Below are 19,568 nucleotides of genomic sequence, written 5' to 3'. Positions count from 1 at the left end.
TCTTAGACAAATATGACTCCGTGAACTCCAGCTGATTAGCAAATTACATAGAGAAAGTGTCAGGACAGGAAAAAATAAAAGCCCCCTAAGAAACTGTACCATAAAATCCAATGAAGATACTTTTAAATAGAAATGTAGTATAATAACTTTGATTTACCTACCGCTAATAGGTGATTCTTATTCGAGGGAAAAACGGCCTTCTTGATGTGATCTGTGACTTGCAGTCGGCGTCTTTTTCAGAGCTGAACAATGGAAAAGAAACAAGATTTTCAATATACACGCAACATTCAGAATCCTTGGATAACCCAGGCTGCCAGAATGTACATGTACAAGTAAATTTATTTTCTCTGTTGGATTTCATCCCGATTATTTGCCCAAATGACTCATGATAACTCATGCAAGGCTGGAGAGTCTTCTCAGAATTATTTCATGGAAGGAGCATGTATTAGATTAACTTCCCACTTGGGTCACTGACATGAGGCAAAGCTTTTTTTTTTTAATTTCCTCCATCTTATAAGTCACATTAATAACGATACCTACATTATTGTGCAGACTTAGGAAAAACTAGATCTTAAAGGGGTTAGTAACATCAAAGATCTGATCACTGTGAGTATAGTTCAGTAATAGAATACCTGATTAGCATTGCAGAAGGGCCCTGGGTTGCATTTCCTAAACCACACACACACACACACACACACACACAGAATAAGAAAGGTTTTTTAGTGGTACTGGGGGTTGAACTTGGGGCCTTGTGCATGAGTCAGGCCTCCAGCCCTTTATAAAACAGGCTCTCTCCTGTTTATGTCCCAGCCAGCCTAGATTGTGATCCACCTATTCGTTTTCCCCACGTAGCTAGAAACAACAGGCATGCCCCACCATGACCAGTGAGCGGCTGAGCCTCGGTCTGACTATCTTAATCCCTAGGGTGACCTCAAATCACAAGTCTCCCACTCTCTGCTTCCTGAATGGCTAGGATCAGAGGTGTGAGTCACCTGACTCAAGGTAGACACTTAATAAAGTTACACACTGCAGTGTTGATATGTGTTGAAACAAAACTTCATCTCCTTCCATGCTAGCTGGTGGGAGATGGGTGAGCCACAGGGTGAGCCTCACGGAGGAGTCGCGGCGGGCAGGCCGGGAAGCAGCCTGCAGGTGAGTGGTTCCCAAAGACTTGGGGGCAGAGCTTGCCACAGAGACGGAGCGGCCTCCCCGCCAAAGGCCTTCTCCGGAGCCTGGCACGCAGCCCCGACGCCCCACCCTCCCACGCCAGCACTGTGTTCTCTATTTCTGTGCCTTCTAGAACAGTTGGGACTTACAGAAATGATTCTGCTACCTGAGACCGCGGACACAGGGGCCTTCACGTTGCTACTGCTAACACGAGAGGCTGCGAGCTGGAGGAGCCCGCGTGGTCAGGGCTTTCTGCCTGTGTGCTTGGTTTTCTGGCTGTCCACAGCAATGTGCACAAACTCTGTTTGTCCGTGGAAGGGAAAGACACATGCACACCAAAACCGTGTCAGAAGCCACACGCAAGACACGACACTGCCCGGGGGGGAGGGGCATGCTCTGAGCATCTAAGGCAACCACCAAAAGGGTTCCGACAGGTGAACGCAAAAGAAAAACAATACCCATAGACAAAGGTTTGAATGAAATCACCACTGGAAACCTGTAAAGAATACGGACTCCAGGTTCAGATGAAGGCACGCTAGCCCTCCCTGACATTTGCTCTCTTTGTAATACATTCATAGAGAAGCAGACTGTAGGGACGTGAGGATTTTGTGGAAACTCCTAGCTTGTATCTCCAAGAATTGGCTCCAACAGAAAATGAGATTCCCGCAGCCTCCCTCTCCTCCCGCTTCCCGCCCGTCCCCGCTCTCACCCACAGCCAGGGCCACACTCACAACCGTCCCGTCCGGGAAGGGCAGGCTACAGACCTAAAATCCAAAATCCCAGGACAGGAAAAAAGCCCCTTCCTGAGGCTTGCCGCGCTCCTCATTCTCCACTGCTAGCCCTCTTCAGATCCGACCTCCCTCGGGGTCCCTGGGAGCCCAAGTCTGGGCTTAAGGTAATAATGTTCTCCACTCAAACAAAACCCACCACCTGGCACAGGGCTGTTCTGGCTCCTCATTCAACTATGTCAAATCTGAGGTCAGACTCCCACAGTTACTGAGTTACTCAGTAGTTTCTCAGATTAATTTGCCTGAGATGGAATCATGGTAAAAAATGATTCAAGAAATATAAGAAATAATTCAAAACGGAAATATAAAAAAAGTTACTCCCCAAAGGGCTAGGGATGTACTGCACTGGTAGAGCACTGCCCTGTCCTGAACAGGCCTGGATTCAAAACTAGCACTGCCATAAAAAAAGAAATTATTTACATTTATCCATAGTAACCTCATCGTGGGGTTTTTCTGAATTTTCACAGAAAAGATACTTTTCTTATTTTACAAACTTTCTGAGTAAAAGAAATATAATGACCTGTTTCCCAAAGTATCATAATAGTGACATAAAAAATCAGACCAAAACACAGAAAAATATCAGTCCTACTTATCAATATTGACTTAGATCCAAGAAAAAAATACTTAAGGAAAGAAATCAACAGTAAATGAACACGCTACCATAAATCAGGTTGGATTTATCTGAGAAGGGCAAAGGACTTTTAATATCAGAAATCTATGAAATCATGTCACAGCACAAGTGACATGATTATCACACACACACACACACACACACACACACACACACACACACACACACACACACACACACAGAGTACCCAGTGGAGTTGCAGGAACAGAGTTCAGGGGTAGAATTTGCTTTACAAGCTCCAGGCCCTGGGTTCTACTCCACAGTGCCCCAGGCCCTTGGAAAAGGATTCACATTCACTCTTGACAGTATGTCTTTAAAAATCGAAACCATTTTAGCAACAAGAATATCTGGAACTTTTCACCAATACAGTGTTCATTGCGAAATAGTGCCAGTGATATTTCCCAAGTACAGTCTATAAATAACAAGTTCCTTTTCCAACAGAAAAGGTTTCGGCAGAAAATACATTTGCATATATGGCTCATTTCTGGAGATTAACAAAGTACATTAGCCCCGTACGTCTGAAAGCCCTGTCACTGAATCAAAACCAGCGCCAACAGTCTGCCTAACTCGGTTCGTCTCAAACTTTCCACTTTTTCACTTTCACCCATTCTGCCCTGGTTTTGCGACCTGTCTTCCTTCCCACCCTCCAGAGCAAGCTACACGTTGTCTAAAGCCATTAGACGCCTTGATTTTTTGCTACCCCCCCCCCCCCCCCCCCCGCATCGTGTTGCTGGCTCTCCTGCTCTTGCCTCTCCGTGCTGCCAGTTTCTGTGATGCTGATGCTTCCATGCTGGGCCGTTTCAGGCTCCACAGGCACTGTCAGCACAGCTGGGCCCATGAGGCCCTGGAGGCATGGGGACCACACAGACCACAGCCTCGAGGCATCTCGGCACTGCGGACTCTGGCTTTGTTTGTGGACTGGCTCTAAAGGGAGACTGGAGCTGCAGCGGGCTGGTCTGCCTGGCTATGGGCTGCACGAAGGTGCTGGGCTCTCATGTTACTACGGCTGGTTCACTGTTGACCAGACACAAAACAGAGCTGCAGAGTTTAGTTCTAACCTGTGTTACATCTGCTCGTGGTTACACTTGTGTAGACCCAATTGTTATCTGGGGAATGGAAAACTCTGGGAAAATTAGTCTCTTGCACAAGATAAAGTAGCCGGGCTTACACTGCATTTAGAACTTGGTTTTGCCACCTGCCTCTCCCTTCCTTTCCCTTCATCTGACTCTTAGGATATATTCTGTGTGTGCATGGCTGAGGACGAATAAGGTGCTACCAAGGATGCAGTGTGCTTTTACTAGAATCTAATGCAGAAAAGTACAAAGAAACTATGTTCCGGAGCCACCACTAGCTGCCTCTTGAGTTAATTACGAAAGTCCTTTAGGAAGACAGTTAAGTGACACCAGCTAAGGGTGTCACAGCAGAACAGACCAGAGGGTAGAATGAATGGGAAGAAAGCATTCTCTCACTACGAAAGCATGCAGTTCTATTAGTGCATCCGCTGTCAACTAACAACCCTAGTAAGTGACAATATTCCAGCAAGTTATGCAAGCTATTGAGGATTAGGAGGCAGAATGAGCGGGGCGATAGGAAGTAGGGGCGCAACAGTGATTTGCTAGACATCTGCTAGTTGTTAGCAGCGTTCTTGAGAAGGGGCCCGGCGTGAACGGTGCAGACCGGCATTCTGCCGCTTATACCGGGGAGGGCAGGGCACACCGCCGGGGTCCCGGGCCGGGTAGGAGGGCAGAAGGGGAGGTTGGTGGCTCAACACTTGCTGTGGTTTTGCCAGGCTTCCGCCCCTTCTGCCTGTTGAGGATCCATGGCCCAAGGGCGCTCACAACACCCCTCATAAATGACTCCCACCAAACAGGGCTTCGTCTGAGAGCGAGCTCACGTTCCAGTCAGAATAAAAACGTCCCCTCGATGGCTCGTTTGGTCAGCAGATGAAAACACATGGGATTTCTTGCATTGAAAGTTTAGCCAGAGAGAGACATGGTAGCCGCTGAGAAGCCAAGGATAAAGAAGAGCTCCGCCAGGAAAGGAAAAGAAAGGGGAAAAAAAAACCCAGAGTTTAGGAAGCACCAGGCACAGACAGGAGGGGAAGAGAATGTAGGAATGATAGCCAAGGGAAGAGGAGGAGGAAGGAGAGAGGAAAGCAGGCTGGAGGGGAAGTGGGGGACAGAGGCTCAGCTGTGAGGAAAGAAGTTTTTTGCGCCTGTGCTAGTCCTGGGGCCTGAGCCCTCTGAGCTTTTCCCCCCTCAAGGTTGGTGAACTATCACTTGAGCCACAGCTCCACTTCCAGCTTTTGTGGTGGTTAATTAGAAATTAAGAGTCCCAAGACTTTCTTGTCCTGGTTGTCCTTGAACCATGATCCTCAGATCTCAGCCTCCTAAGTAGCGAAGATTACAGGTATGAGCAACAGGCCCTGCTCTGACAAAAAACCAAAACCAAAACCAAAAATAAAACCCCCTTTTTTTTATATTCAAGATCCAAGTTAGCCATTATTGTCATTGTGTAGAAATGAAGACATCAAAGATGTTTCACCAAAAATTGTGCACAGTGGTAATTACACGTAAGAACTACCTATAGTTTGGGTTAAAAAAATAATATATATATAAAACTGTATTTTTTTGTCTTTTTTTTTGGTACTGGAGATCAAACCCAGGACATTACACTTGCTAGGCAAGCACTTTGCCACTGAGCTACATTAGAAACCTTTGCTAGTCTCTAAACTCTCTTTGCTAGCCCCCTCCCTCTCCGCCCCCCCCCCCCCCGGCTTCCCGCTTACCCACACTCCCTCCCTCAAACTCCCTCCCTCAATTTGCACCATTTCCTCACATCTCCAAACAACACCATGTCCACCGAAGGCCCACTGCACAGGTACACCGTGCCTGCCCGGAGCAAGACACAGCAATGTTCCACTCATGGCTAACAACGTGGATACACTGTTTAATCGCTAGAATGAGGCAGGCTACTTTAAGTCAAATATTCTATTAGGCTTGAGACAAAATGAATTTTTTTCTTTTTCTGTGGATAACATTTTTCTTCACCTGAAACACTACAACAATCCTTACAAAAAAAAAATGCCCCTTCTTTGAGTGAAGAACATTCCAGAATTTCTCCGCCTAAGAGCGTCCAGTTCCTAGGAAGGGCAGTTGACCTGTGGTATGTCCAAATGCTAGTGTGTGACATCTGTAACCACAGGCATTGAATCAGTGGCATAATTCAAATCCCTTAAACTTTTACCCACATCAAAATGGCGCCCCAGAGACACGCCGGCGTGGGAGGGCGTGCCAGGTCTTGTTCAATCACGCCGTTACATCACAGAGCCGAAGGACTGAGGGTCAGCACTTCTGCGGTTTGCGTAACTCCTCGGCAGAAATTTACATGACTTATGACACATGTCACGTGCAAGGGGAACTTTCTATAAATATTAAAATTGGAAGGAAGCAAACGGCTCTCGCTCGGGAGGTGATGGAAAATAGTAGTTTCTCTAAAAAGAGCTGAGGAAGTAGGGGGCGCGGGGCGTGGCTCCGAGGCCCGACGCAGGCTTGGCCTGCAGGAGGCCCTGGATCTGCTCCTCGGGGACCCCCAAAAGGCAAAGCACAGAAATCCTGGAGCTGTTAGGGGGTGACTAAAATCTGATTTGCGCACACACGTTTACATGGGTGTAATTACAGACACTGATGACAGTGATCGGAAGCGTAGGCTCCGGTGAGATGGCCAGTCGTGAAGGAAGCGGGAGGGGGGGGGGGAAGGGGGATGCAGGCTGCAGGAGGCGGCCCCCCCCCCCGCAGGCCTCGGCCTCTGTGGGAGTGGGCGTCTCCAGCCAAGCCAGGCTCGGAGTAAAGGCACCAGCCTCCTGCACTCTGCCGCAGGGTGTGTCCAGCACAGTGGGTGACATGGCAAAGGGCCCCTACGGACAGTGAGCGTGCCCCCCCAGAACACAGCCCCCCCATGTCTCCATCCATGCTGGACACTGCAGCCCTCTGGGGGAGAAGCTTTCTTCTCAGTCCACTCTGGAGACATTTATGAAAGGCCAAAATCACGCACTTGACCGTGCACTTGCTTGTGCCAGGATGTTGCCAACGCCAAAGCCGCAGCAGCCATCACACCTGAACCCCTAGGTGAGGTATCACCCTGTCTGCTGCCCAGCGGGCCAGCAGGGCCTCTGCACCCCCTGGACAGATTCTGCAACCACTTCCAGGCTGCTTTCTCCACAGACCTCTGCCAGCCAGGATAATCTGGTGAAATCGTCTCCCTGGTCTGAAGACCTGGAATTCTCCTCCCCCTGCATTCCGGATCCATTATCATCCAGCCAAGCCTCTACCTCCAAACCTCCGCCTCCAAACCTCCATCACCAACATAGCTCTGCCTCTCCTACCACCCTTACCACACGATTTACTTCATTACACTGGGAATTGTTTTCCCTTCCTCTTTGACTATCTCAAGCTGGGAATAAATAGTATTTGTTGTTTATTTTCAGATACTGGGGTTTTAACACAAGACCTCAAGTTTGCTTGGCCAGCTGGTTTTCTATCTTTTAAGCCACACCTCAGCCTGGCTTTTTGGTTGGTTATTTTTGAGATGGAATCTGTGTGTGTGTGAGAGAGAGAGAGAGAGAGAGAGAGAGAGAGAGTCAGTCCTGGGGCTTGAGCTCAGGGCTGGGCACAGTTCCTGAGCTTTTTCCTTCAAGGCCAGCACTCTACCACTTGAGCCTTCCTTCACTTCTGGCTTTTTTGGTGGTTAGTTGGAAATAAGAGTCTCATGGACTTTGCTGCCTAGGCTGGCTTTGAACTTCAGTCCTCAGCTCTCAGCCTCTTCAGTAACAAGAATTATAGGCATGAGCCACTGGTGCCCAGCTAGAAATGGAAATCTTGTGGATTTTTCTGCTCAGGCTAGCTTTGAACTTAGATCCTCTGGACCTCAGGTCTCCTGAGTAGTTAAGATTACTGTTACGATTATAGCCATTGGCAGAACTTTTAAAGTTTTTTTTTAAAGTGATATCCAGTTTTGATTTTATTTACTTTTATTTTTAATTGACATGTAACAGTTGTGCATGTTTATGGAGGGCAGCATGAGGAATTCACCACATGTGTGCAACGTACAACAATCAGATCTGACGGATGTGGAAACCGGGGCTGAGCCAGCACTTAGCAAACTTGGGCCCTCTGCAAAGTTTTCAAACCATCTTGAAATCCCAGGCTCCCAGCAGGCTCCCAGCAGGCACTGCTTCTCCCCTCCCCCCCCCAAATCTGCATGGAATACTTGCTCAGGATATTTCATACCAACAGAATCAAGCTCTGGTTTCTACTTACTACTTCTTCTCTGTAGATTTTTCTTTCTTTCTTTCTTTTTTTGTCAATGCCGGGGCTTGAACTCAAGGCCTGGGTGCTATCCCTGGGCCTCTTTGTGCTCAAAGCTAGTGCTTTACCACTTGAGCCACAGCACCACTTCCAGCCTTTTCTGAGTATTTTATTGGAGAGAAGAATCTCACGGCCTTTCCTGCCCAGGCTGGCTTCGAACCACAATCCTTAGATCTCAGCCTCCTGAGTAGCCAAGATTACAGGTGTGAGCCACCATCGCCCAGCCCTCGTAGATCCTTAAGTGTCGTAGTCTGAGCTCCTGAGGTCTTGGGTACGAGGCTCTCTCTTCCTGCCCTTCCCCCCCCACCCCGGCCGTGGATCTTATTCTCCTTGAAATCTGCAGTCTGCCTTGCCTGGCCCTGAGCCCATTTTCAATTGTGCCCCTTTGGACTCATGTAGGTTCCAGGCTCCTACCTAAAGAGCACGGCTTCCCGCTCTGAGCCTAGAACTTGCCCGAACAGATGTTTTTCGTTCCTGTGCCCTGCAGTGCGCGAAGGGGTTTACACGTTAAGGAAAAGGAAGTCTCAATAATCAAAGGAGCAAAGCCCGCAGCCCGGCCCCCTCTCCCTTCCCCTGCTACCTTCTCTCCGAGGGAGAAGGGTCCCCCCACGTCTAGCGGGCACGGCGGGGGGGGGGGGGGAGGCATGGCGTCACAGGGCAGGAAAGAAGCTCATTTATCCACTTTGCTCTTCCACATCAGTCTGTTTCGTCCTTGGAAAAGATGAGCTGTTAAAATAATGATGATGACAGTGTTTGTCATCCACAGAAAGCATCAGTGAGCGGGTGAAAGCATGGGGGTTTTACCTCGCACGACGGACACGGAAGGGAGCCCCTTCTACTTCACACGTGGAGAGTGCGTGGTGTCACGCCCGTGCCGTGCCCGCTCTCCACTCTTCTCCGCCTGAGGACTTAGCAGAAGTCGCTCGGATGCTGCGGAGGCCTGTGAGGGGCCGGAAAACCTGTTCGTCTGACCAGCACGGCCGGGCTGGGCTCCCGAGCCCAAGTCTATCATTAACATTCTTCCTTCTCTCCGAGCCCACGCTGCCCGGTTCAGAACTGCACGATGGGGATTTCTTCTGGTATTGATCTATATGACTAAGAGGTAAGTTTGCACTGCAGGGGGCAGTTTAGGGAAGGGACAGGGATTCCCCTGACAGAGGGAGGCTGAGGACGCACCTCATCCCGTGGGAAACCGCACTGTGCACCTGCCCCTGTGCTGCGGGGCCTTGGGGGAGGGAGGGGAGCGGATGGGGCCAGGGCAGGGCGAAGCATGACAGTGGCCAGCCGTGCCACACTGGCGCCTGGCCCACAGGGTACAAATGTCCACACTGAGAAAACACCAGATACCGAGCCATCACCAAACCCGGTGTGCATCCTTCAGAAGACAGCGGACGTGAGACCGCAACTCAGGGAGGACCTGGCTTCTCATTCTGCTTTATCCAGGCTAAGAAGAAAACCAGCTTGCTTTTTTAACAGAGTTAAAAGCTTGTGGTTTCCAACCCAAAGTGCATTCACCAGGAAAACCAGCCAGATTTTATATTTAAAAAAAAAAGTCAAACCCAGTGATCTGCGTGTTGTGTATTTTGGGGACCAGCAAGCATCCAAACAGGCGGCGTTGAGTGTTGGGGTAAATACATTGTGCCCAGCTGCACTGTGCAGTTGCTCGGTCATGGGCTCCGCTCGCCTGGCCCCGGGCAGATGCTGTCTTCTCCTGACTTAGAAGCTCCACCCCCCTCCCCCCCCCTTACACAGCTGTGTTCTCCGTGGGCAGATTTTGGTTCCTGGGTGAGGATTCACAGTGCTACACTGCCAGCGGCCACTCACTTGGCGTGGAGTTTGTGCAATAACATAAACAAACGGGCGCAACGCACCAAATCTGAAAGTCTGCCGACATCCGCCCCAGGCCCTGTCCGAGGGGGAAAACTCATCCACTTCATTTCATAGAAATTCCTCCAGACCCCCTTCCTCTCTCTCCACCATTCACGGCCAGTAACTGACCATTCAGTGGTCAGTAACGTAGTATTTTGTCAAGTTCAACACAAAACTGCAATGGCAGATGATTCCTGGACACAGAGCCTGGGAATGGCACTAAGAACCTGATTCTCAAACAATCTTTTCCCACGAGCGCAGGCCTGCAGATACGGCTCCGACATTTGTGAACTGTGGCCTAAGGTTTGGTCCCAAGAAACCGCCCCTCCCCCCCCAAGAAATAAAAAGCATTGACTTTACGTTTGTTCTTTGAATGATCATCTTACTAGAAACACTTTTGTGAGCCGTTCTTTGCATTATCTTATACTAAGGACTAAACTCTCAGAAACTCTGCCATCAATGAGGCAGACAGAAGAAAGAAGAAAGAGGCAATGTCTCTGATACAAAATATCTGAAGGCCTTAAAAAAAAAAAAGCCAAGCTAGAGAAGATACTAAGACATAAGTCTGATACAAAAGTGTCACAAAAGCAAGCCCAAGAAAGCAGTGGGAAAAACGTAATCTCCAACCTAGGTCAAAGGCAAATGCTGTTAATTTTCCCACTGGGATTTCTAGAACAATGCAAAGAAAATAAGTGGAGAGAGAGCTAATGTGAGGGTCCATGCTGTCCTCAGTTGACGAGGAAATCAATCTATAGGCAACTCTACACAGTTCGCACAGATTTGGGGAGACCCCCTAATTACTTCCTAATTTAAACCTACTATTTTCCAAACCACCTCCACACAGTGTGAGGTGCGATGCTCACCTGACAACTATCATGAGGCCAACTAATTATAGGGAAAAAATCCTGGGTATGATACATGTGTATTTTTAAAGAAAAAAATTAAAAGAAGAGGGCTTTAAAGGAAAGTAACTCAGGAAGCATTTTTAAGAGCTCTATATGCCAGTGTGTGTACTAAAGGTCAAGCAGATCACAGGCCCTAGGGAAGAACAAAACCAAACCTAACTAACAAGTGGCTGGGTGCGAAAAGGCTGGAGGGGGTGAGGGGAAGGATGGGTTTTTAAAGTTTTCTTTCCTTCCCCAATAGGCAAAAAGTCAGGCAAATCCATTATGTGAAACAAAGTCAAGAACAAAATAAAGGTTGGATAGAATGGAAAGATGTCGGGTCATGACTTTACACTTTCCTTCGGTGGAGTCTTCATGCTTAGTTAAAATAAATTAAAGCTATACATGCATGTTTTAATTACAAAAGTAACTTATGTAACACTGGCTAGAGTTCAAAAAAAAGAAAGAAAGAACAAAATACAAAGCCCTCTGTATCGGCTACTTGAATCTAACTGTTACTATTTTTTTAAATTTTATTTTATTTGTGAACATACTGTACAGAGGGGTTACAATTACATGGGCAGGATAATGCATACATTTCTTTACCAAGCATTGCAGCCTCCTCCTTTGGTTTATCCTTCACATCCCTTCCCAGCCTAACTGTTACTATTTTGTATATTTCCTCCAGATGCCTTTTAAAAAGTCACAATCAATACTACACATACATTATAATCCTCCTTTTTTTCCCACCTAATTCTTTCAGAGTTACTAATAGTTTTCTAAATTATCACTGACAAATGTATAACATCCCACAGAGTGATACATAATAATTTATTTCGGTGGAGTATTTATGTGGTTTTCCAAGGTGGAGTCCTTTGCTTTTTGAGACAGGATTCTGCTTTGTAGCCTAGGCTGATGCGGTCAAACTCATGGGATCCTGTGGTCTCAGCCTCTTGGGCACTGAGATTACAGGTGGAGACTACTCTACCTGGCTCACATAGAGGTTTCTTATCACGAAGTCTTTTTTTTTTTTTAAAAAAAAGAAAGTCGCTGTGCACATGCCTTTTTCCGATATCCTCCAGCCCTTTGGAAACTGTCCCAGAAGTGGGGGTGTAGCGCCAGAGTACATGGACATATTGCAATAAGATTGCCCAATCTTTTCTATGCAGGCGCAATCTTGGTGACATCAGAGATATAGGAATACGGATTCCTTAATCCATGATTTTTTTTAAAAGGTGAGTAGGAGTTAAGCTAGGACTCTGCCCTCAGCTGTACCCCCAGCTCCAATCCCTAAATTAGAGAATTTTAGACAAGGGGCAGGAGGGAAACCCTATCAGCCGTCACTAGGAAAGGTATATAATCTAATTAAAGAATTTTTTTTCTTTTATGTTTTTTTTCCCCCAGCAGTACTGGGGTTTGAACTCGGGGCCTTGGGACTTGCTAGACAGGCACAGGGCACTTGAGCCTTGGCCTCAGTCCTTTTTGCTTTAATTATTTTCCTGACAGGGTCTTGAACTTTGGTCGGGGACTTATCTCTGACTATACAGTGCTGGGCCTGCAGGCACACACCACCTCGCTCAGCTCATTCGCTGAGGTGCGACTTCAGGAACTTTTTATTGGCTTTGAACCACTGAGCTCCCGCTCTCTGTCCCCCAGCTATCTGGAATTACAGACAGGAGCCACCATACCTGCCTACATCATGCCTCTATTAAGCAGGATTCCAGGTTTATAAATGGCATCTTCAAAACCCATCTCATTCAGACCCTTGCTCTGAGCCATCCCACATTGCCGTTGGCCTGGGGACTCTGGAATCCTAAGGACCACAGAAGACTAAACGCACCACCGAGGCTGGCACGGGGTGAGCCAGCTGCTGGCCCCACAGGAGCCTGTGGACGGCAGCCCTGGATTTTTCTAAGTCATAAAACGATGAGCCAGTTGGGTGGTTTTGCAGTGTGGCCCCAAGAGATTGAATGGGTGGGAAGAAATTCAGCAACCACAGACCGGGGTTGGCCTGCTAAACAGAATCCACACTAAATTGCCTTGACAATGGCTCCCCAAACTCTCAGGAACCTCCTGTCTCCGGGATTCCAAAGCAGTCCCCTACACCGGAACCCCTGCACCCAAGACCACCAGACTCCATCCTCTGAGTCCTCTCCCAGTGGGCCCGAGGTGGGGGCATTTCTAGCAAATTCCCAAAGGATGCTGGGACAGCAGGGGCTAGCACCACACTCCGAGAGCTCTCACATCAGACTACTTCCTAATTCTTAAAAAACAAAACAAAACACCAGCACGCCGTACCACAAACACGCAGGACTCAGATGAATGGCACCTAGAAACTGATTTGTCTGTGGTTCTCAGACATTGAACTTCCCCAGGCCTAAAAAGCCAACAAATTTGAACCTTGTTGAACACAAAGTTTAAAAATATTATATTGCCTTTAAATAAAACCAGGATGTCTCTAACTAGCTCCAAATGCTTTGGGAAAACATGCACTAATCGCACACTGCCAAATGCCTGCCTGGGCATTTTCTTCCTTCTTCTGGATTATATTGACATATGCAAATAATTTTTTGAAGTTTTGACTTCACTTATATTTATATCATTCATATGTTTGCTCTCTCTTTTATAAACCTTATCCAGTGTATAAAACAAGGGAAAGAATTTATATGGGTATACTTTTCCAAGCAATCAAAAACTTGTTTACACCAGTAATTATCAACTGCCAGAAAAAGGACAGCATTCAGCAGGCAAGACTGGGATCTCTGCTTTAGCTGTGGAGACCAGCAGCTTCCTGCAGAAAACTGAATGGCAAATGAGCTTAGTCACCGGGCACAAGGGTAGCGGGTGCTTATCTGTTAAGTACTACTAGCCAGCTGAGTCACGGGATGAAGGAGCTTGCTTTCTGGGTGGCTCCTATGCATTTATTGGCAACAGATATATACTGGCATGCCCTATTTTCAGGTAAAAGAAAAGGGAAAAAAACCCCACCTGTTTTCAATTCTATGATCTATGCATCTGTGAAAGGATTAAGGACTGCTTTAGAGTTACTGGAGATACTTTTTTTTGTTTGGTGAAATGACTGAAAAGACCCTCTCATTTCCATCTGCACGCACTCCTAAGCACCGCCGGGCTAACAGCACAGATAATAAGGGCCTTGGTGAAGTGGTACTTGAATAAATAAACTATCTAACAGGCCTGGCACTGGTGGCTCACATCTGTCATAATCCTAGCTACTTAGGAAGCTGAGATCTGAGGATCGCAATTGAAGCCAGGCCAGGCTGAGAAGACCCTGTGAGACTCTTATTTCTAATTAACCACTCCAACACGGGAGGTGAAGCAGTGGCTCAAAGTAGTAGAGCATTAGCTGTGAGCAGAGAGCTAGAGATAGCACCCAGGCTCTGAGTTCAAGCCCTACAACTGATAAAACACACACACACTCACACACACATACACACAAATACACATATACACACACACAGACAGAGCTATCGACTAGCCTATAACTCTTAACTTCTATTTCCAAATGGCTTGTTTTTCCTTTGGAGGTCTTAAATAGTTTGACGAAGATTTGCATATTGTCTTGATTTGGGGGGGAGGAGAAAAATAAAAGAGTGCACATATATGCTGTCATACTTGGTTCATGGGAAATTGGGACAAATGTTAAATTTATTTTTCCCTCTTTTCCCACCATTTCCTAATGATCGAAGACGGAGACTTTGTTCCTTAAAGGAATAAGGCTTTTATGATTATTTTTAAAGGCTTTGTCCCCAGTATTCAACTCTCAGGTTTTTGCTGATGGTGCGTGGGGAGTGAGCCCTGCTGGGGAGTCCGGTGTTACAGAGGTAGACTCATAGCCCTTCGGATGACAGTGACTGGGAGGTGGGATGGCGGCCCCAGGGGCTGCGTCAAGGTGAAAAAAAGAAGTCGTTTCCAGAGCTTCACTGACCTCAGTGTGAGGTGTCCTCAGCACCCAGGGTCCTAAGGGCTGTGTAACCGCACCCCCCCCAACTGCGGGGCAGAGCTCTCCCCCGTTCCTGCAGTTCCTCAGGGAGGAGAGGACATGGGCATTTAAAGCAGTGGCTGCTTCAAAGGGCTGCAAGAAGCCCAAGAATCGCACAGAGCCACAGAGGCAAAGCCAAACCAACCTTGGTTCCAGGGCCCAGTAACCAGCTACATCCCATGCTACACCCGCCAGAGCCCAGGACCCGGGCCATCTACTCCGGGAATCCCCCCCCCCCCCACCTCATCGCCTCCTTATCAGCGGCAGCCCGGCTTATGCTAATCTGAACTCTTCCTCGCCAGATGGTCTTTCTCAGCACACCTGACCCTCCGGAGGCCAGGTGAGCACAAAAACTGAGGTCGCTTTAAAAGAAAAAAGTGAAGCAATGAACCACGGCCATGGCTGCCCTTGCCTCAAACCGCACAGCCCGGGGTAAAACTGCACAGCACTGGGGAACAGCTCCACAACACAGAGCCTGACCGGCAGGCTCAAGGCCACGGGTCTCCGGCCCCCACCCCCGCTGCCCCCAGCCAAGTAGGGGGGGGTGGGGGGGGGCGGGGGGGGGTGGGGGGGGGGTGGGGGGGCAGGGGGGGCAGCGGGGCCAGCAGCACGGTAGAACATGGGGTACTTGGTCAGTGCGAGGCCTGGGCGGTGACCCCCAGCACCCAAGACATAATAACAGAAATAGACATGTGATTTTAAAAATTAAAATTAAAAAAAGATCGATCGAATGCAAATGTTTCCTAAACAGATATGTGATGAAACTGACCGACAGGATCCGTGGAGGTCTGAAAAGCTCTGCTGTCCTTGAAGGAAACTGCAGGGATTGATGATGTCTGGAGAAGAACCCCATGGCATGAGGTTCCCCCAAAAGGAAGTAGCTGAGGGGGTGCTCCCCACCCCCCAGGGGGACCCACAAACAAGGAAGGGGGAGACCCTGGCCACCCACCAGCCTGGCTTCACCTTCCCCGGCCTCGGCCTCCCCGTCCTCTCCCCTTGGCCCCCGCGTGGGCTTGGCAGCTCCCGGTTCCAGAGCCGAGGGGCTGCCAGCTCCACCCCGTGGCGCAGGCCCAGGGATTCAAGGGCAGCACAGGCCTCGCACCCCGTCCAAGGCCCTGCGGCCTGTACAGAGCTCCCGACCCCATCTCCAGAACAACGCCCCGTCACCTCCCAGCTCCTAAGGAGGAAATCCCATGTGTTATTTGGACAAAATGCTCGGGGAACTGAGGTTGTCCACTTCATATTAGTGAATGGGGAGCAGAAGACACATGAACTTTTCAAGTCCCTACTAAACAGCTGTGGGCCAGGGCCTGTGGAAAGGAAGGGAGCTGACTGGAATCAGCAGGCGCCAGTCAAGGGCTTTGGGCCCAGGAAGAGCGCTGTGCGAAAGAAGGACCGTAGGCCGGGCTGTAAAGCACACTGGCTCCTGGACAGCAGAGAGTCATCTTTTATGGTGCACTGTAAAAAATGCACCAAGATCTCGGCTTTATTCAATAAGAGCGCCATCTGCACCATTCAGACACATTCATGTCGATGTGCCCACATCATGCTCGTGAAAGACAGAAGACGGACAATTGACTGATTTTTGCCCAAAGTCACCATGAAGTAGGAAAGGCTTCATGAACTGGTGACACAGGCGGCAGTGTTGACACAGGGCGGCCGGGGCACTGTCACCCTGAGAACAGGATTCTCCTCCAAGGGAGCCTTTAGGGGAAACAGCAGCGTCACACGATCTTTAGAATAGTAGCTCAATTCAATTCAGGGCCAAGCTCTTATCATTGAAGCTGATAATGTCTTAAAGTCATCCCAAAAAAAGCAAAGGATAATAACTGCATGGTTTTTCCCACTCCACAAACCAGGAAACCAAAGGTGACAAAGGTGAGCACGGTGTTCCCCGCTGGAAGAATGCACACGGCCAAACAACGCAAGCGTTCACACTCGCAATGAAACAGACATACGTGTTCATAGATGCACATTTATGGTTGAAGAGAAATAATAGAACACATAAACTTGTTTCTTAACGTAACAGTTTAAGCAGACACAATTATCAGTGGTACTTTCTTAACATCTATCATAAAAAATCCACCCTCTCCCTCCCCCCCCCCCCCCCCCCCGCCACCGCAAACAGCCAATATTTGAGTCAAATTCTGGTGAAAGCAAATAAAATTTAAAACACGACATGTTGTTAAGATTTAAAACCTATACTGCATTACTCTCGGAAGCCTACCTCTCTGCTGTGAGAAAATACGCGACTTAAACAAAACACCCCCAGGAAGAGAGAAAATAATCTTAAAATTAATATTTTTGATCTTGTATGCTTCCAAGCTAGAGTGATAGACCCAGAGGCTGGAAGCCTGGAAGATATGTGTCTGTAGATGGCCCTGGTTTTCATGGGGTCTGTTTAGATCAGTGTCAAAGGACCTTTGCCATTGGTCAAAGTCGCAGCTCTTACATTGCTTAGAGGCGTTGAGAATTAAGGTACAGATCATGGAGAAATCTGCCACATAAAACTAAGAAAAGCAGGGTATTCAGCTCCACAATTTTGTACAGGAGCATGTGTTTACACTTACAGATTGATGACTTAAATCAAGTTTTCTTGACTAGCAAGTTAAAAAAAAAAAATCCTCTACAGCTGGTGTTTGCTTAGTGGAATCTTAATTCCCAGTACCTCTGCCACACCAGTATGGCTCAAGTGAATGAGTTCAGTAAAATATCCCAGGATTAGGATGACTATGTTCTGTCAGATGTACTAGGAACACAGACAGGGGTCTTAGAAAAGAAGTGAAACTAGGGGCCAGAATACACTAAAGTTTGGAAATGTTATCTTAATGTACTTTTTCCCCTACTCTGCAAAGTCTCCTGTTCTTGAGCATTTTATGACTTAAAATGAAATGCGTTATCCTTTTACACAACTTCCACACCCACAGCTATCTTGACAATGAAGGCTAATTAAAACAAGGTTAACATCCTTGTGTTCAGAGAATTATAGAAGAGAGAAAACGTTGGTTTAGATGCAGACCGCTCGCTGGTTAAAAACCATCAGTTTCTACTTTCCTAATCCCAGCGCCGAACTCTCACTCCGGGCGAACGTCAAGTGTCTCAGGGATTTCAGGATCCAGCGTTGGGACCCGAGCCTTCGGGAAGCCGGTCCCGGAGGGTGATGGAGGGGACCGGGCTTCACACCGAGGCCGGGCCGGGCCGGGCCGGGCGGCGCGCATTTTGCAGGAACAATAATAAAAAGGGGAGGACATTCTCTGGGATGTAAAACGTCTCCGGCCGGCCCCGCTCCCCAGCGGCCCCGCTTTCTGGCAGCTTCCTTCCACGCCAAGAGGTTTTCCATCACTAAACAGGAATACCAGCGCGGCCGGGTCCCCCTGTGCGCGTTCCCTCCAGGGAGCAGATGATGGGATGCGGCGCCCCCAACCCCCGGCCCCGCCTCAGGTCTTCCCGCGGCCAGGGCAGTGATCAGCAAAGGACCGGTCGGGTCCCGGCAGGACTCGAACCCGGGGCCGCGGGCACGGCGGGGCGCGCGGCGAGCCCGGGGCGGGCGGGCGCGGGACGCGGGGCGCGGGACGCGGGGCGCGGGGCGCACCCTCGCTCCGCGGACCGAGGGACGGAACTGCTACTGCCCCCCAAAGTGACTCGAGCGCGGACCCCCCACCCCCCAATCCCGAGAGATAAACAGCCCGAGTGCCCAGGGCGCGGGGCGGGAGGTTCCCGCCGCGCGGGGGGAGGCGCGGGGCGCGGCGGGGCCGGGCGCACCTGATGCCCGCGGCCCGGGACGCCGCCCGCCGCCCGCCGCGGGGATGGCTGACCCCGCGTCACCTCGCACCCGGCCCCGACCCGCCGCGGGACGCCGCGCCGAGCTCCCGCGCACAGCCTCGTCCCGCGCCCCTCCCGTCAGTCCCGGGCCCCGGGAGCCCCGACGCCGGCCCGGGGCGGGGCGGAGCGGAGCGCGCGCGGCGCGGGGCCGGCCGCACACTCACCTCGCCTCGGAGCGGCTCGGCCGGGGCTGCGCGCGGCGAAGGCCCCGCCGTACCTAGCGCCCGGCCTTATATAAAAGCGGCGAGCGGCGCGGTGACTCCCAGCTCGGCCTCCTCACCTCGGCTCCTCCCCCGAGCACCGGGCGCCCAGCACCCGGCGCCCCGCCGCCCCGCCGCGCGCCCGCCTCCGCGCCGGCCCCGCGGGGTCCCGCGCCCGGCCCCGGGCGCCACGTGACGCCGGCCGGCCCTGCCCCACCCCCCGGGCCGCAGCCCCGCGCCCGCCCCGGACGCCCGGCCCCGTCCTCCAGCCCGGTGCGCCCGGCCCGGGGTCCCGTCGGCTCTGGCCGGCGGCGGCGGCCCCGGGGACCCCGCGGGCGGCCCGAGCGCCCCGGGCGGCGGCTCCGGCCCCGAGCGCCGGGCCGGGAGGGCGCGGGGCCCGCCGGGGCCGCTCCGCTCCCCGCGCCCGCCGCTGGGAGGCGGCCCCGAACCGGCCCCGTTTCCCGGGGAGGGACCCGCGGCGGGGCGCGCGGCCGGGCCCGGGACGGCCGCGAGGTGACGCCGTCTTCAGGTAGCGAAGCCCGTCGGGGGGCGCCCGGCTTCCCCTCGGGGACCCCGCGGTCCCCCGCGCCGGGCCCGCATCGGCGTGGACATCACGTCGGGGCGCAGCACGGAGCCGCCGCCTCTCGCACTGCTCCCCACGCCCGGGCCGGGCCCGGGGGCCGCGCGGCCTTCAGCTCAGAGCGGGCCTTGCCCTCGCCCGAGGCCGGGGACCCCGGGGACCCCGACGTCCAGGAGCGAGAGCCCCGCTTCCCCCTCTCAGGCTCCCGCCGAGTGTCCGGTCCAGCTTGCGGCCTCCAGCCAAGGGCGCGCTCCCCTTCCC

General features: G+C 50.8%; 1 protein-coding gene across 1 annotated transcript in view; it reads right to left on the bottom strand.

The window, feature by feature from the left end:
- Window positions 1-18,807, bottom strand: part of Pparg (peroxisome proliferator activated receptor gamma) — a 106,450-nt gene extending 87,643 nt beyond the window's left edge. The window contains exons 1-2 of the mRNA XM_042679905.1: window positions 18,692-18,807; window positions 162-242 (exon numbers count right to left, since the gene is read on the bottom strand). The gene's annotated coding sequence lies outside the window, so the exon portion shown is untranslated. The remainder of the gene's footprint in view (window positions 1-161; window positions 243-18,691) is intronic.
- Window positions 18,808-19,568: the final 761 nt, after the last annotated feature.

Source organism: Dipodomys spectabilis, unplaced genomic scaffold, assembly GCF_019054845.1.
Source record: "Dipodomys spectabilis isolate Male_0828 unplaced genomic scaffold, ASM1905484v1 ptg000054l, whole genome shotgun sequence".
NCBI lineage: Eukaryota > Metazoa > Chordata > Mammalia > Rodentia > Heteromyidae > Dipodomys > Dipodomys spectabilis.
This window is presented reverse-complemented; position numbering and strand designations above follow the sequence as displayed.